This window comes from Aotus nancymaae, unplaced genomic scaffold (genome assembly GCF_030222135.1).
Source record: "Aotus nancymaae isolate 86718 unplaced genomic scaffold, 86718_ANA_hifiasm-v0.15.2.pri h1tg000014l, whole genome shotgun sequence".
In the NCBI taxonomy this organism is placed as follows: domain Eukaryota; kingdom Metazoa; phylum Chordata; class Mammalia; order Primates; family Aotidae; genus Aotus; species Aotus nancymaae.
In genome coordinates, this window is record NW_026988425.1 from 103,340,851 (window position 1) to 103,358,046 (window position 17,196).

Consider the following 17,196-nt stretch of genomic DNA (forward strand, 5'->3'; position numbering starts at 1 on the left):
AATCATAATCTAAAATGGCACAGGAGATTTAAACCTTGGACATGGTCTGGTTTAGGAGTGAAAGCTTCATGGAGCTGGAAGGAGTCAGCTCCCAAATAACCACAATATTATATTTTGAGAGGTAAGTATTTAAGTATGAGTGAAAAATCAAAGAAAAATGTTCTAATCAAGATAAGTCTGCATATTACACTCATTACACCTGAAGAAAATCCATAAATACAGCCAAGAAAATCACTAGATTAATTTATCTTGATAAAAAGAAAATAAAGTAATCCAAAAATGATTTTAAAATAAATGTTCTGTGGTATTTAGGGATAAAATAAAACTAAAGGGAAAAGGAAAAGAATAGAGAAATAAACTAATATAAAATATAAATGGATACAAATATAGTTATTAATTGAAAATAGAATATACTGAAATATACTCTAAATAGAAGTCAAAGAGAAATTAATCAGAATGGAGCACAATAATAATGAATTTACCAAGAAAATATCACAGTGAGAAAAGAAATTAAAAGTTATGAAAAAGCACTTAAAATATTCTAATGAAAAACATTTTAAACCTACTTTTAATAAACATTCCAACAGAAGAGAACAGAGGGAATAACAGGGTTTTTTTCTACATTCTAAAATATAGTGCTAAGACTATTTTATAAGGATTTGAATATTCACAGTGAAAACACATACTAAAAAACATAAAGACTACCATATTACAAAGAGAGCTTTCTCACAAAGTGATGACTTAGACTTAAAGCAGACATGACACTAGCAACAAAATCTAGAAGAAAATTAGTCATAGATTCAAAGTGGTAAGCTAAGATAACTGTCAACCTAAAGTTCTTTATCTGAATAAGTTATTATTTTCAGCCAATGAAAAATAAATATACTTTTAGGCTTCCAATCTAAGAAGCTTTATCACCCACAAAACTTTGCTAAAAGAATGATTAATAAGGCTCCTCACTAGAATGTTCATTATAAGACTGTGTGTAGAAGTAAATATTATTATGAACTGAAGGATCTATGGACAGAAAAATAGATTTTACAAATATAGTAATGAACATTATGTAACAGTGAAAATGAATGAACTAAAACTTCATTGAATCATAGTTTTCTTATTGAGATCTTAGAATAATTGCTCTAAAGTTTAAGATGGATCCTTTTAGAACTACAGGTGAATATTTCTCTGGGTTGAGTGCCCATATCAAAAACATCAATAACAATATAAGTATCGTGCATTAACTGATAGCACAACTGTAGCTCCAAAATCATTAATAACAATAATAAAAACCAATTAGTAAGATTCTAAGAAATTGAGGATATAGCACATTGAAAATTATTTTCGGCCATGGTTAAATTAATGTTTTTAAAAATTGGGTTCTATTTTCCATATGTGGATATATGATTACTAAGATGTGTCATTTGGGTTGCTATCTGGGAAATGAGTATAATTCTTAAGCTTATAAGTTACTTGATTATAAGTTATAAGTAACCTTTTTTATTTCATTCTTGCATTTAATCATGTAAAAATGATAAATGAAATGAAAGTTTATTACATATCCAGAACTATGAAAAAAGTATATGAACATTCCGAAGGCCCAGAAAGCTGCCTTTAATAGTTAGCTTTGAGGCTTGTTTTAAACATAGGTAAAAAGAAAAGAAGTCAGTCATATACTTCTCACTATCAATAAGGAAGAAAAACACCAGTGCCTCAAGAGCAAATTTTTTCTGGTACTAAATTCTAAAGATAATTTTCTGCATGGTGCTCAATATAGATAAAATTAAAGATAAGAATAGCGTTTTAACAATGAAATGTGTATAAAGAATGTAATAGAGAGTTTTCAATATTGTTCCCTGTACTCATCTTCAAAAAGTGAGAGAGAAAGGAAGGAAGGAAGGGAGACAGGAAGGGGAAGAGAGAGGGAAGAAGGGAAGGAGTTAAAGGAAAGGAAATAAGGAAAAAGAAAAGAAATATAATTGTGTATTTTAAAATAACTAAAAGAGGAAAAAGTCATACTCTTAAGAATCAGCAAAATAGATCAGTGAAAGCAATTTTGCAAAACACTAGGCTCCCACTGCCCAATTATTTCCTGGTAGTCAGATTTAATTGAGGTATATAATTTAAAAATCATAGAGAAATAGAGTAATCTTAATTCATGTATCAAAAGTATCACTTCTTTTTTTATATTAGCTGAAGAGTAGGCAGTACAAAGATATAATTGTTATTCACAGTCAGGTATGTGGTATTTTTGTTGCTAATTAAAGTAATTTTGTATGCTGCAGAAAGTACAAGACCATGTAATAAAATAAAAGGAATTAGAAAAACTGAGAAGACTATGGAGACTTTCTGCTGATGCAAATATCGAGCTTCTTCCAGTCCTGCTTTTATATTTGGGAAAATATTTCAATGGAATATAATAACAAGACAAAAAGTAAATTTTCTTCTTACTCTTTTGATAAAGGCAATAATGAAACTCAGGAGGCTATGTATAAATGCACAGAGCGTGTCACATCTTTATCATTGTCGATTGCCGGATGCCAGAATACTCGGTAATTAAAACTAAAATGAAGTCAGAACTGCCATAAGAGTACCTCCAATTTTCCCTCTTGAGTTTTGTCCTCAGTTGAGTCTTCTGCTTTTAATATAATATTCTGTCAGGGTTGCTTGTTTTGCATACCTGAGTGTGACTGCAATCATCAGGTATAGCACACCAATCCCATTGCTGACACAGCATAATATAAGAAGGTGATCTTCAACCTTTAGAATGAAAGCTAAGAACACCTTATCATACATGCTTAAATACAATGAACTATGCAGATTCTGAGATGAGTTCTGGTAATCCATTTCCAGTTTACTCTCATGAAAAAAGTGCTTGGAACACTTTTCAATGTGGTTAAGAAAATACTCTTCATTCTACAGCTCCTATTTCAAATTAAATGACATCTATTCTTTATCATTCCCAGCTGAGAGTCTTTTTTCCTGCTGTGCAAGCCTTTTTCGCTCAATATTAAGTTCTTACTGAGTCAAGTTTGAGAACTACTGACATAGATTGCGTAGAAAGGATGGAAATTAAGTTCTTACTGAGTCAAGTTTGAGAACTGCTGTCATAGATTGTGTAGGAAATCCTTCCTAGTGTATTCCTAGTTTAGGAAGGATTTCCTACACAACCTATGACAGCAGTTCTCAAACTTGAGCAGACATCGGAATCAAAGATTGATTAAAACACACACTGCTGGGCTTCACTCCTTCAGTTTTGCATTCTGTAGATCCTGAGGTGGAGCCTAAAAAATCACATTGTTGACAAGTCTTTAGATGATACTGATACTACTGGTCCAGCAACTACACTGAGTCCACAGAATGTGGAATGCCTGCTCTATCAACACAAATGGTTGCGTTTTGCTACAGCTCTTGGCTCCCACTAATCTCAGAACTTGTTCTCAATATAGCTACATATTTCCTATAAGATCAATGTTTCCTATCCTTGGGGAACGGAGAATTTAAAATTTTAAATGCCTAATTGACAAGACAGAAACTTGCTGCTAGAAATGCAAAATAAGGGAGAGAGAGAGATCCAAGATGGCTGATCACTAGCAGCTCGGGCTCGTAGTTCCCAGTGAAAGCGCAGAGAACGAGAGGACGCCACACTTTCAGACGAATATTTGTTGCTCACAGACCAGGAGATTCCCAGCAGAGGAGCCCCATGGGTCGCCAGGGCGACTCTTGTGGCCGGCGCGGCGGTTTTGCTGGTGCCTTAGCGCGCCAGTTTTTGGTGCAGAGTCCGGAGATTCCTGGGCAGAAAAGCACCATCCATCTTAACACCGCTGTTTTGGCCGGCGCAGTGGTTTGCTCAGATTTCGGCGCTGGGAATCAACAAGTTGGATGTCTGCTCAGAGACCTAGTTAGAAAGTTGGTAACTACAATGACAACAGACGGATAAATATATAATGAAGGGAAGAAATCAACGTAAAAAGGCAGAGAATACTCAAAATCAGAATGCCTCTTACTCTACAGGGGATCGCAATTCCTCATCAGTAACGGAACAAGGCTTAATAGATTATGAGTGTGTTCCAATAACAGAAGCAGGTTTCAAAACGTGGGTGATAAGAAACTTCTATGAATTAAAAGAACTTGTTCTAACCCAATGCAAAGAGACTAAGAACCTTGAAAAAAGGTTTGATGAAATGTTAAAATCCTTTGTGAACAAACAAGTACTTAGAGAGTTCACCACCACCAGGCCTGCTTTACAAGAGCTTCTGAAAGAAGCACTATACGTATAAAGGAGCAACCAATATCAGCCTTTCCAAAAATATATCAAAAAGAAAAGAACATTAACACAATGAAAAATTTACACTAACTAATGGGCAAAACAGCCAGCTAGCATCAAATGCCAGTATTAAAGTTATATATATTCTAATCGGATAAAAAGCCAAAACCCATTGCTATGCTGCATCCAGACCCATCTCACATGCAACGATACACAAAGACTCAAAACAAAGAGAAGGAGGAAGATTTATCAACCAATCAGAGAGTAAAAATAAACAAATAAATAAAAAGCAGGAGATGCAATTCTCGCCTCTGATAAAGTAGACTTTAAAGCAACAAAGAGCAAAAGAGGCAAAGAAGGACATTACATAATGGCAAAAGGATCAATGTAACAAGAAGAGCTAACGATTCTATAGATCAACGAGATAGAATATTAACAAGGACATCCAGGACTTGAACTCAGACCTGGAACAAGTAAACTTAATAAACATTTATAGAACTCTCCACTTCAAATACATAAAACATACATTACCACCTCACACCTATTCCATAAGTGACTACATAATTGGAAGTAAATCACTCCTCAGTAATCGCATAGCATTTCATAGGTTTAAATGAAATATTGGTTGGCTGCTCGTTTATTATTTTCTTCCCTTATTCCTTCCTGTTTACATCAAGTATAATTATTGGTATAAAAGAGGTTTTCAATACCCATTACTAAACTGCATTCTAGCCTGGGCAAGAAAGCAATACTCCTATTCTCTCTCTCTCTCTTTATTTTCCTTTTTCCTCCTCTCCTTTATTCTTTTTCTTTCTTTCTTTAAAAATAAAATAAAATAAAAAATAAAATAGAAATGCAAAATAAGAACTCCTCCTCTGCTATTCAATACCATGGAACTTAAAATACTCAGTAATATCACCAAAAAGCTAACCAAAAGCTGCCTCCCTTGAAAGCTCAGGTTAAGATCAATCTCTTCATACCCAGTACAAAGTGGTTCGTGTTGAATTCAAGAACAGAGGAAGAAAAGTCTTCATTTGTCCACTAATTTATTCATTGAAGAAATGATTTATTTTATGTGAAGGCACTGAACTCTAGCAATAATGAAGAGATGAACAAGACATAAATGTTGCCTGCCTATGTGGAGCAGACAGTGTAAGTGTAATAAACATACGGTCAGAAGAAATAAAAAAAGCTATAGGAACATACAACAAATAATCCTGACCTGCTTAGAAAAGACCTTCCTCTGGAATTATATTTCAGTTGAGACCTCAAAGAAGAGTAGAAGAAAGCGGCTCAAAAGTGGTCAGAGGAAACAGCACGCAGATCGGCCCAGAGTGAGAATTGCTCAGTTGTACTTTCTAGAAATGAAAGGTGCCATAGCAGTGGAGGATGCCAAGAAAAAATAAATAGATAAATAAGAAGTAGAAATAAAGGAAGTTCAGAGTTCAGAGCAGCTAAAGAGAGAACGAGGGAGAACGGCATAAATTCAAGTTGAAGATATTACCAAGAAAGAAGTGGGGGGCCTTGTCATCCCTGTCATTTTATCCTTGGGTATATTCTTGGGAATCTGGGCTTTATCAGGAAGATGAGGAGACACAGAAACATGAGTACACAGAATAGGATCTTTGTTTTTATAAAACCTTTTCTGGCCGCCGCGTGGAAAACATGAAAGCACCACAGAGTCCAGGGAAGAGAGGTATCACGTGAGTGGCCCTGCCTCCACCTCGAGCAGCTATGAATGCATCATTATCCAGGACAAAGTTGGTTTTGAGCACACTTAGCACACGTCTGCTGTTGATGCAGGAGTTCCTCATCTTTATTCTAATTAGACTTAAGTCAAGTTCACTCTTTTGGCCCTGAGTTTCTCATCACTTAAGTGGACCTAATGATATCTGCCATTTTGCTCTGCCAATCTCCTGGCTGGCAGAGGAGCTCTCATAAGAAGTTGCTTCAATTTCCCTAAGAAGTCGATTCTTCTTGTAGGCGTCTGAGAAGCACACGAGGTGCCTGGCGTGGGAGTTATAGGAGAGGATGGCGATGCACCTCCTATGCGGCAGCTGTTCTCCTGGACTTTAATGTCTCTCACCAGGAAAGCCATCATCTCCTTCATCCGCTCAAATTCCTGCTCAGTGACATCCTGAGACTGGTCCAAGGCAAACACCAACTCGGTTGGGTGCACTGGGCATTTGAGTTTTCCACGTCTGCCAGGACTGCGGTCTCGCACATACTGAGTAAGCTCACATGTAGAAAATGAAGCCAAGCCTTTGGCTCCTTTCACACCCTTACGTCCAGGAGGTCCTGGTTCCCCAGGGGATCCCATCTCTCCTGGAAACCCAGCAGATATCGTTGTTCCTCTAGCTCCCTTCAGCCCAGTCTCTCCTAGGCCACCAGCGTCCTCCGTCTCGCCCTTAAGTCCACTTTCTCCAGGGAATCCTTCTTGTCCCTTTGCTCCCTTATGTCCAACACTACCATAACCTGGACTGCCATCATCACCCTGTAAGCCACGAGGACCAGGAAAGCCAACAGCTCCTTTTTCCCCCACATCTCCAGGTTCTCCTTTATTTCCTTGGCTTCCCAAACGGCCTTGATTCCCTACCTCTCCTCCAGGTCCTGGAGGCCCCTGGGGACCTTTACTTCCCACACTTCCTTTTTCTCCTTTCACACAGCCTCTCCTCTTGAGCCCTGAGGGCCCTTAAGTCCAAAGGAGGCTTCAAGTCCATCTGGTCCTGGGATCCCCGTTCTTCCCTGTGGGCCTGTAGGTCCCCTTTTGCCATTAGCTGCTGTCTTTCTTCTGGAGCCTGCTGTCCGGCGGGGGACCCGGGCAGCCTCTTCTTCCTTGTCTTCCACATTCTCCTTTCAAGGCTGTGGGTCCTTCTATGCTATTATCAACTCCAGGCGCTCCAGGATCCCCTCTCAGGCCCTTTGCGCCGTGGTCACCAGGAGTCCCTTTCTTCCCTGGGCTTCCCTGGGATCCCTCATCACCCTTTACTCCTTTTCCTCCAGGAAGACCATTATCACCCTTTTCTCTGTTTAATCCATCAATTCCACTTTCTCCAACTTCTCCCTCCTGTCCATTTAGTCTCTGTTTCCCTTAGGACTGTTGGTGCCATAGCATCCCTTAGTACCTTGCTCTCCCACTGGTACAGGGGCTCCTCTTTCTCCAGCAATTCCCTCCTCTCCCAAGTAGCCTTCACTGTCTTTAAAACCTGGAGGTCCCTTTTTTCCTGGTGGTCCAGGAGCTCCCATTGTGCCATTTTCACCAATGCACTTGCAGAACAAACAGCAGCATGTCCTTTCTGCAACATTGACCAGCTGCTTTGACAGCTGGCTCCCAAGATCTCTCATACTAATAGAGAGCTGTGTCCTGTACTCAAAGCCTTTCCTAAATTCAATATAGGGAAGATAGGCCAAGTCACTTGAATCAGCAGGTCCTTCCAGAGCAAGTTATGATGGCATTCAGGCTTTCTTTTCTAAGTTCATCAGATTTTTGTTCAAGTTTCTCAACATCATCATCCAATCAATCTGAAAATAAAAGGACCACCTTTCCTCGAGTAGCTGATTTGTTCTGAAATGTATCCCATAGAGAATGCAAGAGGTTTGCATTAAGAAGAGATGATCCTTTAACTGTTACATCCTTCAAGCTGTTCAGTATGTTTTTGCTGTAGATTTCAAACTTGGGAGAATATTTTTCTATGGCATTTGTTACTTGAAAAGCCACTCTGACCTGAGTCTCTCTGCCCACCTCACAGCTTACTCCATTGAGGGAGCTGATGGCACGTAAGATGTCTTGAAGGTAGGTTTCCATCCAAGGCTGACCTTCGAGCAAAGTCTGCCCTTTCTCCTGAGTTGAGACATCAAATCCCACCACAACATCCATGAAATAGTTGTTCTCACCCAGGTCCCAACATCTGTACCACGGATGTTGTGAACAATACTTTTTTTTTTTTATCTTCTTCAGTTTGTTGAAGTTGTACGCTGTCAGCTTTTTCTCTGCCCCAGGAATCTGAATGAGCTGCTGGTCATCCAGATCCCCAGTGCTCACAGAGTAGATGTCAATGCCTCTGTGTCTCAGGGCTTCCATGACCTGGGCCACCACTGGCCATCTGTAAGGACCAGCAGCACCTGTGGGGTACCTGTATTTATCCTGCTGCCCATGTCTGGCCAGAAGTAATATCTCGCCCGGCTGAGTGCATTACCAATGTGTATGTTTCCGCAGATCTGCTATGTTTTCAATCTGAAATGATATCTCCTTTTCACCTATAAAAGTTCCCAGTTGAAACTCCTGATGATAGGTATGGCTAAACTGGGCTGCTCCTATACACACTCTGTTGAGGCTGACATCAAAGTCTTAAACAACTGACACCAGAAATTCCTTCATCTTCTTGAAGTCACTTGAGTGAATGCTATTTGAACCATCCTTAAGGAAAACAAGATCTACTTTGTCAATTTCACAATCTACTTTTGAAAAGTTGCAGACACTGGCTATCACATCTGAAAATATTCCCTTCAGACCTCCAAGAGTCTCCACAGAGAAGTACTTGTCACTTCATCCTGCCATGGCTAACAGCTCCATAAGATTGGCACCAGCAATCCCCACAGCCAGGACAAGAATGCCTTTGTCCAACAAGGCCTTTGCCATGGCATTGAGTTTACCAGCATCATGAGATTCCCCATCGGTGATCACAGTGAGGACTTGGGGGACCCCCTTGTTCAGGCGGCTGCCCTGGGCTTCAGTGAACATGCGATCTGAGAAGCCCAGTGCCTCAGCAGTATAAGTATTGCCACCCATGGTCCAGTCATTCTGGAGCACTGAAATTACCTCCAGTTTTATGCCAAAGTCACCCAGATAAAATAGCACCTCCAAATCATCAGCATACTTCAGAAACCTAAATGTGACTTGATTCTTGCCCACACCAGCTTTTTTCACTAAGCCAATCATAAAATCCTTCATGATATTATACTCATCATGGCCAATGCTGCCAGATCTATCAAGGACAAACACAAAGTCTAAAACTTCAATCCACTTGCATTCTTCATGGGGGCTGCATATTCCAAAAACAAGATCATCTTCAATGGGCCGCAGAATGTCAAAATTCTCAACATAAAAAACCATCTCGGGCCTCCCACTGATTTCTTCCAGCTGGGTGACATTGGAGTCAAACATTCCTACAGAGTAGATGATTATGCCTTCTTGCTGAAGCGCTACCGCTGGTTCCTTTGCTATGTTCTGAGCTTCACCATCCGTGATGAGGATGAGAAACTTTCTGACGTTGGGCCGGACACCCTTGGTGGGGCTGAAGTGCTGAGACAGAAAGCTCAGGGCACTACCAGTCAAGGTGGTTTCTCCAATGTGAACCATTTGATCTATTGTATTTGAAATGTCGCTTTGGGACATGAATCTGTTGAACTGAAACTCCTCCTTATTGATGTTGCTGAACTGGACTACACCAATTTGCACCTGATCTGCTCCAATCTGAGACTTGCTCACCAGGTTTTTCATAACGGTTTTCATTTTGCTGAAGTTTTCAGGTCCTATACTTCCAGAACTGTCCACCAGAAACATGATGTCAGCTTTCATCTCTTTGCAAGCTTCCTCAGCACAGATTTCTTGAACAACTTGGATTCTTAGGTCTTTCAATGCGTCAAAGTCATGCACATAATACACTCTCTTTTCTTCTTCTGCAATTTCTTGCAGCTGTGTCTGGTTGGCCTCCTTGACCCGGATAGCATAGACTCGAATGTGCTCTTAGTCGGTTTGCAGGCTCCAAGATGCTAGCCTTGGACATGCCATTTGTCAGGACAACAAGGTGACATGGCACTTTGTTTCCTCATTGCTTCTTTGCTTTCTGCAACAGACTCGGTGTGAAATTCAGTGCTGCACCTGTGTTTGTATTCCCACCCATCTGCCTGATATTCTCAATGGCCTTTCCCAAATCCTGCTTGTTGGATTCTCTGAGATAGGTTATCTGAAAAAGCTAAATATCTCATCAAAGTCTATTCAATTTGTTCATGTGTTTAATGTGATTTGGCTATTTTATTACTAATAAAGAATCATTTGGAAAATTTTATCTTGAGGACAGGTAAATTTTGCTCATGATAGCAATCTTATTATAGTTTATAATAACAAATTCAAATCAAAGCAACATTTCATAACCCAGATTGAAGAAATATTTCCAAAACCACACCGCCCATACCACAGATTTTCAACTCGTCAACAAAAATGTCCCGTTTCTTTTTCTTCTGCTCTATCTCCCTCCTACCTCGCTTTTCCCTAGTTCTAAATTAGTAATTCAAAAATATGATTATCTAAAATATTCTCCACAAAGAATGGTTTAAAAACAAAACAGCAGTAATTTCACTATAGCCTCTTTTTCTTTCCTTCACAGTTTTGAACAATATACAAAAATAAACTCCTAAATATTTAAAGATCAAAAAGCCAAATTCACTGGGGTAGTGTTTCAGCATAACTTGCACACTGATGTGGTCCTTGTTTCACTTTAATTAAATACTTGTTAAATTAAGCAAAGTATTCGTCATACTAGGAGCACTGGCTAATGGAAGCTCCCCAGCTCCAACAACAAAAAAGAATAAAGAAATTTTTGTCGTACATAACATGGAAGATTTTGTTTGTTTGTTTGTTTTGTGTGTGTGTGTGTGTGTGTGTGTGTGTGTGTGTGTATAGTTGCACTTCAGGTTCTGGGATACATGTGCAGATCATGCAGGATTGTTGCATATGTACATACATGGCAATATGGTTTGCTGCCTCCAACCCCCTGTCACCTGTATCTTGCATTTCTCCCCATGTTATCCCTCCACAACCTCCCTACCCCCTGCTGTCCCTCCCCTAGCCCCCCCAACAGACCCCAGTGTGTGATGCTCCCCTCCCTGTGTCCATGTGTTCTCACTGTTCAACACTCACCTATGAGTGAGAACATGCAGTGTTTGATTTTCTGTTCTTGTGGCAGTTGGCTGAGAATGATGGTTTCCAGATTCAAACATGTCCCTACAAAGGACACGAACTCATTGTTTTTTATGGCTGCATAGTATTCCATGGTGTATATGTGCCATATTTCCTTGTGCAGCCTATCATTGATAGGCATTTGGGTTGGTACCAGGTCTTTGCTATTGCAAACAGTGCCACAATGAGCATACCTGGGCATGTGTCTCTATAATAGAATGATTTATAATCCTTTAGGTATATACCCAGCAATGAGATTGCTGGGTCAAATGGAATTTCTATTTCTAGGTCCTTGAGGAATCACCACACTGTCTTTCACAATGGTTGAACTAATTTACACTCCCACCAACAACGTAAAAATGTTCCTATTTCTCCACCTCCTCTCCAGCATCTGTTGTCTCCAGATTTTTTAATGATCACCATTCTAACTGGCGTGAAATGTTATCTCAATGTGGTTTTGATTTGCCTTTCGCTAATGACCAGTGATGATGAGCATTTTTTCATGTGTTTGTTGCCCTCATATATGTCTTCTTCTGAAAAGTGTCTGTTGATGTCCTTTGCCCACTTTTGAATGGATTTGTTTGTTTGTTTCTTGTAAATCGGTTTTAGTTCTTTGTAGATTCTGGATATTAGCCCTTTGTCAGATGGGTAGATTGCAAAAATTTTTTCCCATTCTGTTGATTACCAATTCACTCTAATGATTGTTTCTTTTGCTGTACAGAAGCTCTGGAGTTTAATTAGGCCCCATTTGTCTATTTTGGCTTTTGTTGCCAATGCTTTTGGTGTTTTAGTCATGAAGTCTTTGCCTATGCCTATGTCCTGAATGGTTTTGCCTAGGTTTTCTTCTAGGGTTTTAGTGGTGTTAGGTCTTATGTTTAAGTCTTTAATCCATCTGGAGTTAATTTTAGTGTAAGGTGTCAGGAAGGGGTCCAGTTTCTGCTTTCTGTACATGGCTAGCCAGTTTTCCCAACACTATTTATTGAACAGGGAATCCTTTCCCCATTGCTTGTTTTTGTCAGGTTTGTCAAAGATCAGATGGTTGTAGATGTGTGGTGTTGCCTCTGAGGCCTCTGTTCCATTCCATTGGTCTATGTCTCTGTTTTGGTACCAGTACCATGCTGTTTTGATTACTGTAACCTTGTAGTATAGTTTGAAGTCAGGTAGCGTGATGTCTACAGCTTTGTTCTTTTTGGTTAGGATTGTCTTGGCTATGCAGGCTCTCTTTTGGTTCCATATGAAGTTTAAGGTGGTTTTTTCCAGTTCTGTGAAGAGAGTCATAGGTGGCTTGGTGGGGATAGTATTGAATCTATAAATTACATTGGGCAGTATGGCCATTTTCACAATATTGATTCTTCTTAACCATGAGCATGGAATGTTTTCCCATCTGTTTGTGTCCTCTCTTATTTCCTTAAGCAGTGGTTTGTAGTTCTCCTTGAAGAGGTCCTTTACATCCTTTGTTAGTTGTATTCCTAGGTATTTTACTCTCTTCATAGCAATTGTGAATGGGAGTTAGCTCTTGATTTGCTCTCTTTTAGTCTGTTATTGGTGTATAGGAATGCTTGTGATTTTTGCACATTGATTTTGTATCCTGAGACTTTGCTGAAGTTGCTTATCAGTCTCAGGAGATTTTGGGCTGAGAAGATGAGGTCTTCTAGATATACAATCATGTTGTCTGCAAATAGTGACAATTTGACTTCCTCCTTTCCTAATTGAATACCCTTTATTTCTTTTTCTTGCCTGATTGCTCTGGCTAGAACTTCCAATACTGTATTGAATAGTAGTGAGAGAGGGTATCCTTGTCTAGTGCCAGATTTCAAAGGGAATGCTTCCAGTTTTTGCCCATTCAGGATGATATTGGCTGTAGATTTGTTGTAAATAGCTTTTATTATTTTGAGTTACGTTCCATCAGTAACTAGTTTATTGAGAGTTTTTAGCATAAAGGGCTGTTGAATTTGGTCAAAGGCCTTCTCTGCATCTATTGAGATAATCAAGTGGTTTTTGTCTTTGGTTCTGTTTATGTGGTGGATTACGTTTACAGACTTGTGTATGTTGAACCAGCCTTGCATCCCCAGGATGAGGCCTACTTGATTATGATGGATAAGCTTTTTGATGTGCTGCTGCATTTGGTTTGGCAGTATTTTATTGAAGATTTTTGCATCAATGTTCATCATGGATATTGACCTGAATTTTTCTCTTTTAGTTGTATCTCTGCCAGGTTTTGATATCAGGATGATGTTGGTCTTATAAGATGATTTGTGAAGGATTCCCTCTTTTTGTATTGTTTAGAATAGTTTCAGAAGGAGCTGTACCAGCTCCTCTTTGCATGTTGGTAGAATTTGTCTGTGAACCCATCTGGACCTAGGCTTAAAATTTGCATTCTAGAGAGTTTTAATTCATATTGCTCTTTACAACATTTGTATGAGGCACGTTGCTCCAGAAAAGTATTGTTAATTCAGTAAACCAAGTCACAGAGATATTAACCCTTATATAGTAGGTGGAGAAATATATCACAAGTAATATAGTTACAATGAACACAGCCATTATTGAATATATACCATGTGCCACACACTGTACCTGGTATTTTTTCATTTATCTCTTATAGCAATATATGGTGAAGGTATTATTATTTCCATTTATATGCAAAGAAACAAACTTCAGAGATAAATCAACATTTTCAACATTGCACAGTTAATGAGCAGTATAGCCAGAAACTGAACCTAAAGATGACTTCAGAGCTCACATTCTTAACCCGGAGTGATTGCCTGTTATACCATGCTGACTCCTCTGATTTCCAAATCATCCCATTAGAGACAGTTAACTTTAGAGCCAAATTTGGAATCAGTGCTGACTACTCAACAAATAGTTTTATCTAATAGACATATCACCTCTATCTAGAATCAAAAGTATCAGGCATGAGAACAGAGAACATGAGCCCTTACAGTCTCAGGACAAATGATCCTCACTCTTGAGGCCACTAAGTGATATTTGAAGCATAGTAAGTGTCAATCTCTGTTGTTATGGTCTAAATGTTTGTAAATCCTAACTCCAAAGCCAGTGGTATTAGAAGGTAAGAACATTTGAGAGGTGATTAGGTCATGATGGCAGATCCCCTGTGAATGGGATTAGTGCTCTTATAAATTAAGTCCAAGGGAGCTTGCTTACCCCTTCCACCATGTGAAGACACAGTAAGAAGGTGCCATTTATGAGGAAGTGTGTCCTCACTAAATACATAATTTGCCTATGCCTTGATCTTGGACTTGCCAGCCTCCAGAACCATCAGAAATAAATGTTGGTTCTTTGTAAGCTACCCAGCTACGGTATTTGTTATAGAAACTCAAATTGACTCAGACAGCTGCCACAGCACCTGTTTTTCCTCTTTCTATTTTCTATTTTCTGACCATGGTCCCTTTTCTTCTTCTTGCTTTTCACATGCTCCCAACATACCCTTTAATTCTACCATTGCCTACCACTGTGCTAGACATTTTAGAGAAAATCAGAATACAGAGTTTGTTAATCATATTCTAGAGCTTTGCATACTCAAGCAATTTGGCACTGATTTAAACTTGTGTAATTTAAATTTGTGCTCATTCAGAAAGGACTTAACCTGATGACCACTTTAGCAATCATAGGATCTGCTAAACATGTGAAGTGTAAAAATATAATTGATAGTGTCCAGCCTGCAGAAGAGAATTGTTTTCAAATTTTGAAGCACCCATTTATTAGCAAGTTTTTTATTTGCTGAATTATTTATTTTCTTGTGTTTTTTATTATATCAATATGTTTAAAATTAGTCTGCTAAGAATCTAAATTTACAAATTCAGATTGGCATTTATTATCCACTGCTCCAACATTTGTCTTCTTTGGTTGTTACTATTTATGCTGCTTCTACCTTACACTGCCACAGTAGGTCATGACTAATTTTGGAGAGATGGGTGGGTAAAAATGATTCTGGATCAAATAAGTTTGGAAACTCTAATTCAAACACAAATTAAAGGGCCTTTTTATTGTAAAATGTATCAAGCACTTAAAATATCAATGTGTGCCATCATTCTCCAAAAAGGATATATTTTACTAGTTTTGCAAACTTCATCAGCCACAAGGGGGAAAAAAAAAAAGAAATGCTGCCTAGAGCATTATCATTGGTGATGATAACCATAATAATCATTATGAGTCCCCAAAGTTCTCTCAGGATCTCCCACCAGAGATTCTTGAGACCATGTGTAAACTGCCATGACATTCATTGTCCTATGTTCTCTGCAGTTTCATTTACCTCTGTCTTTGTCAGTTTTCCTTTGCTTATAACAGAATACCTGAAACTAAGTAATTAATAAAACAATGTATTTCTTACAGTTATGAAGGCTGATAAGACAAGGTAGAGAGTCTGAATCTGGTGAAGGCCTTCTTGCTGATGGGGACGGCTAAGTCCCAAGGCAGTGCAGGTCATGAAATAATAAGGAGCCTGAGCCTGCAAGCTCAGCTCTCTTTTTCTCTTCTTTTAAAACCACCAGTTCCCTCCCCATGATAACCTACTAATCCATTAACCCATGAGTGAAGGAATCCATTTACCAGGGCAGAGCTCTCATAATCCAACTACCCCTTAAAGGCCCCACCTTTCAATATTGCCACATTGGGGATTATGTTTTCAACACATGAAATTGGGACCACATTCAAACCATAGCAACCTCTTAGGGCAAGCTCGGAATTTTTTGTTACCCTCAAGAGGCAAGAAGGTAGAAGAAACCTTAAATAGTCCTTATTTTAGGACTGAATATTGCCCTAAGGATCAGACAAGGCAGAAGATTCTGAGGGAATAATAGGGATTAAAAAGTAAAAGGGCTGGGTGCTGTGGCTCACGCTTATAATCCCAGCACTTTGGGAGGCTAAGGCGGGCAGATCACGAGTTCAGGAGATCGAGACCATTCTGGCCAACATGGTGAAACCCCGTCTCTACTAAAATACAAAAAATTAGCCGGGCATGGTGGTACACACCTGTAGTCCCAGCTACTTGGGGGGCTGAGGAAGGGGAATCGCTTGAACCCAGGATGTGGAGATTGCAGTGAGCCAAGATCGCGGCGCCACTACGTTACAGCCCTGAGACAAAAGTAAGAGAACATACCTGTGAGGAGGCAGGGGTGAAAAGAGGAGGGGAGAGGTGTATTTGATGCTTATGTACCATTTACACTTATTTATTTATGTATTTTGAATAGGTTTACACTTACAAATAGTACCAGATTCAAAATATACAAAGAAGTACATAGTGAAAAGTCTCTTTCTTCCCCATTTTCTCTAGTTACCCTGTTCCCTGTTCCCCTTACAAGAGTTGCCAACTTTTACTACTTTGTTGTGTATCCCTCCAAAGATGCTCTGTTTTAAGCAAGTCAATGTAAGATTAGAGAGAGACAGATGGATACGATAGATAAGATAGATACATACATAGATGATGATAGATAGATAGATAGATAGATAGATAGATAGATAGATAGATAGATGGGTAATAGATTATTCTGGTCTTTTCAAGATGGTGCCAAGTGATGGCTGTTGTCACAGATTAATTACCAAAGCGTTCTCTTTGATTCTGAAAAACACCCTGTTTGGACATATTTATGTATAAATATGCATATAATTTAGTCACACAAATAGCAGCTACCGTATACACTGTTCAGAAAGTTGCTTTTTTTTCATTTAACAGTGTGTTTTGACAATGTACCAAAAAAAATTGAGTTTCGTCTTTTATTTTTATAGCTGTGTAAAATAATCTTACCCACTGCATAGGTATATCATAATTTTTTAAGCAGTCTTCCTTTGATGGATTTAAGTTATTTCTAACCTTTGATTCTTATAATGCTAAAATTCATTTATTTGTGTATGGGTCATTTTACACAAATACAAGTATCTATATAAGGTAAGTACCTAGGCATAAAGTTGCTGAGTTAACTTTGATAGACATTGTGAAATTACCTTCTATAGAGGTTGTAAC

General features: G+C 38.9%; 2 pseudogenes; both read right to left on the bottom strand.

The window, feature by feature from the left end:
- The window catches only part of LOC105731951 (KICSTOR complex protein ITFG2-like), a 47,503-nt pseudogene extending 41,428 nt beyond the window's left edge, over positions 1 to 6,075 (bottom strand).
- Positions 6,076 to 6,129: 54 nt separating this feature from the next.
- The window catches only part of LOC105731950 (collagen alpha-6(VI) chain-like), a 33,239-nt pseudogene continuing 22,172 nt past the window's right edge, over positions 6,130 to 17,196 (bottom strand).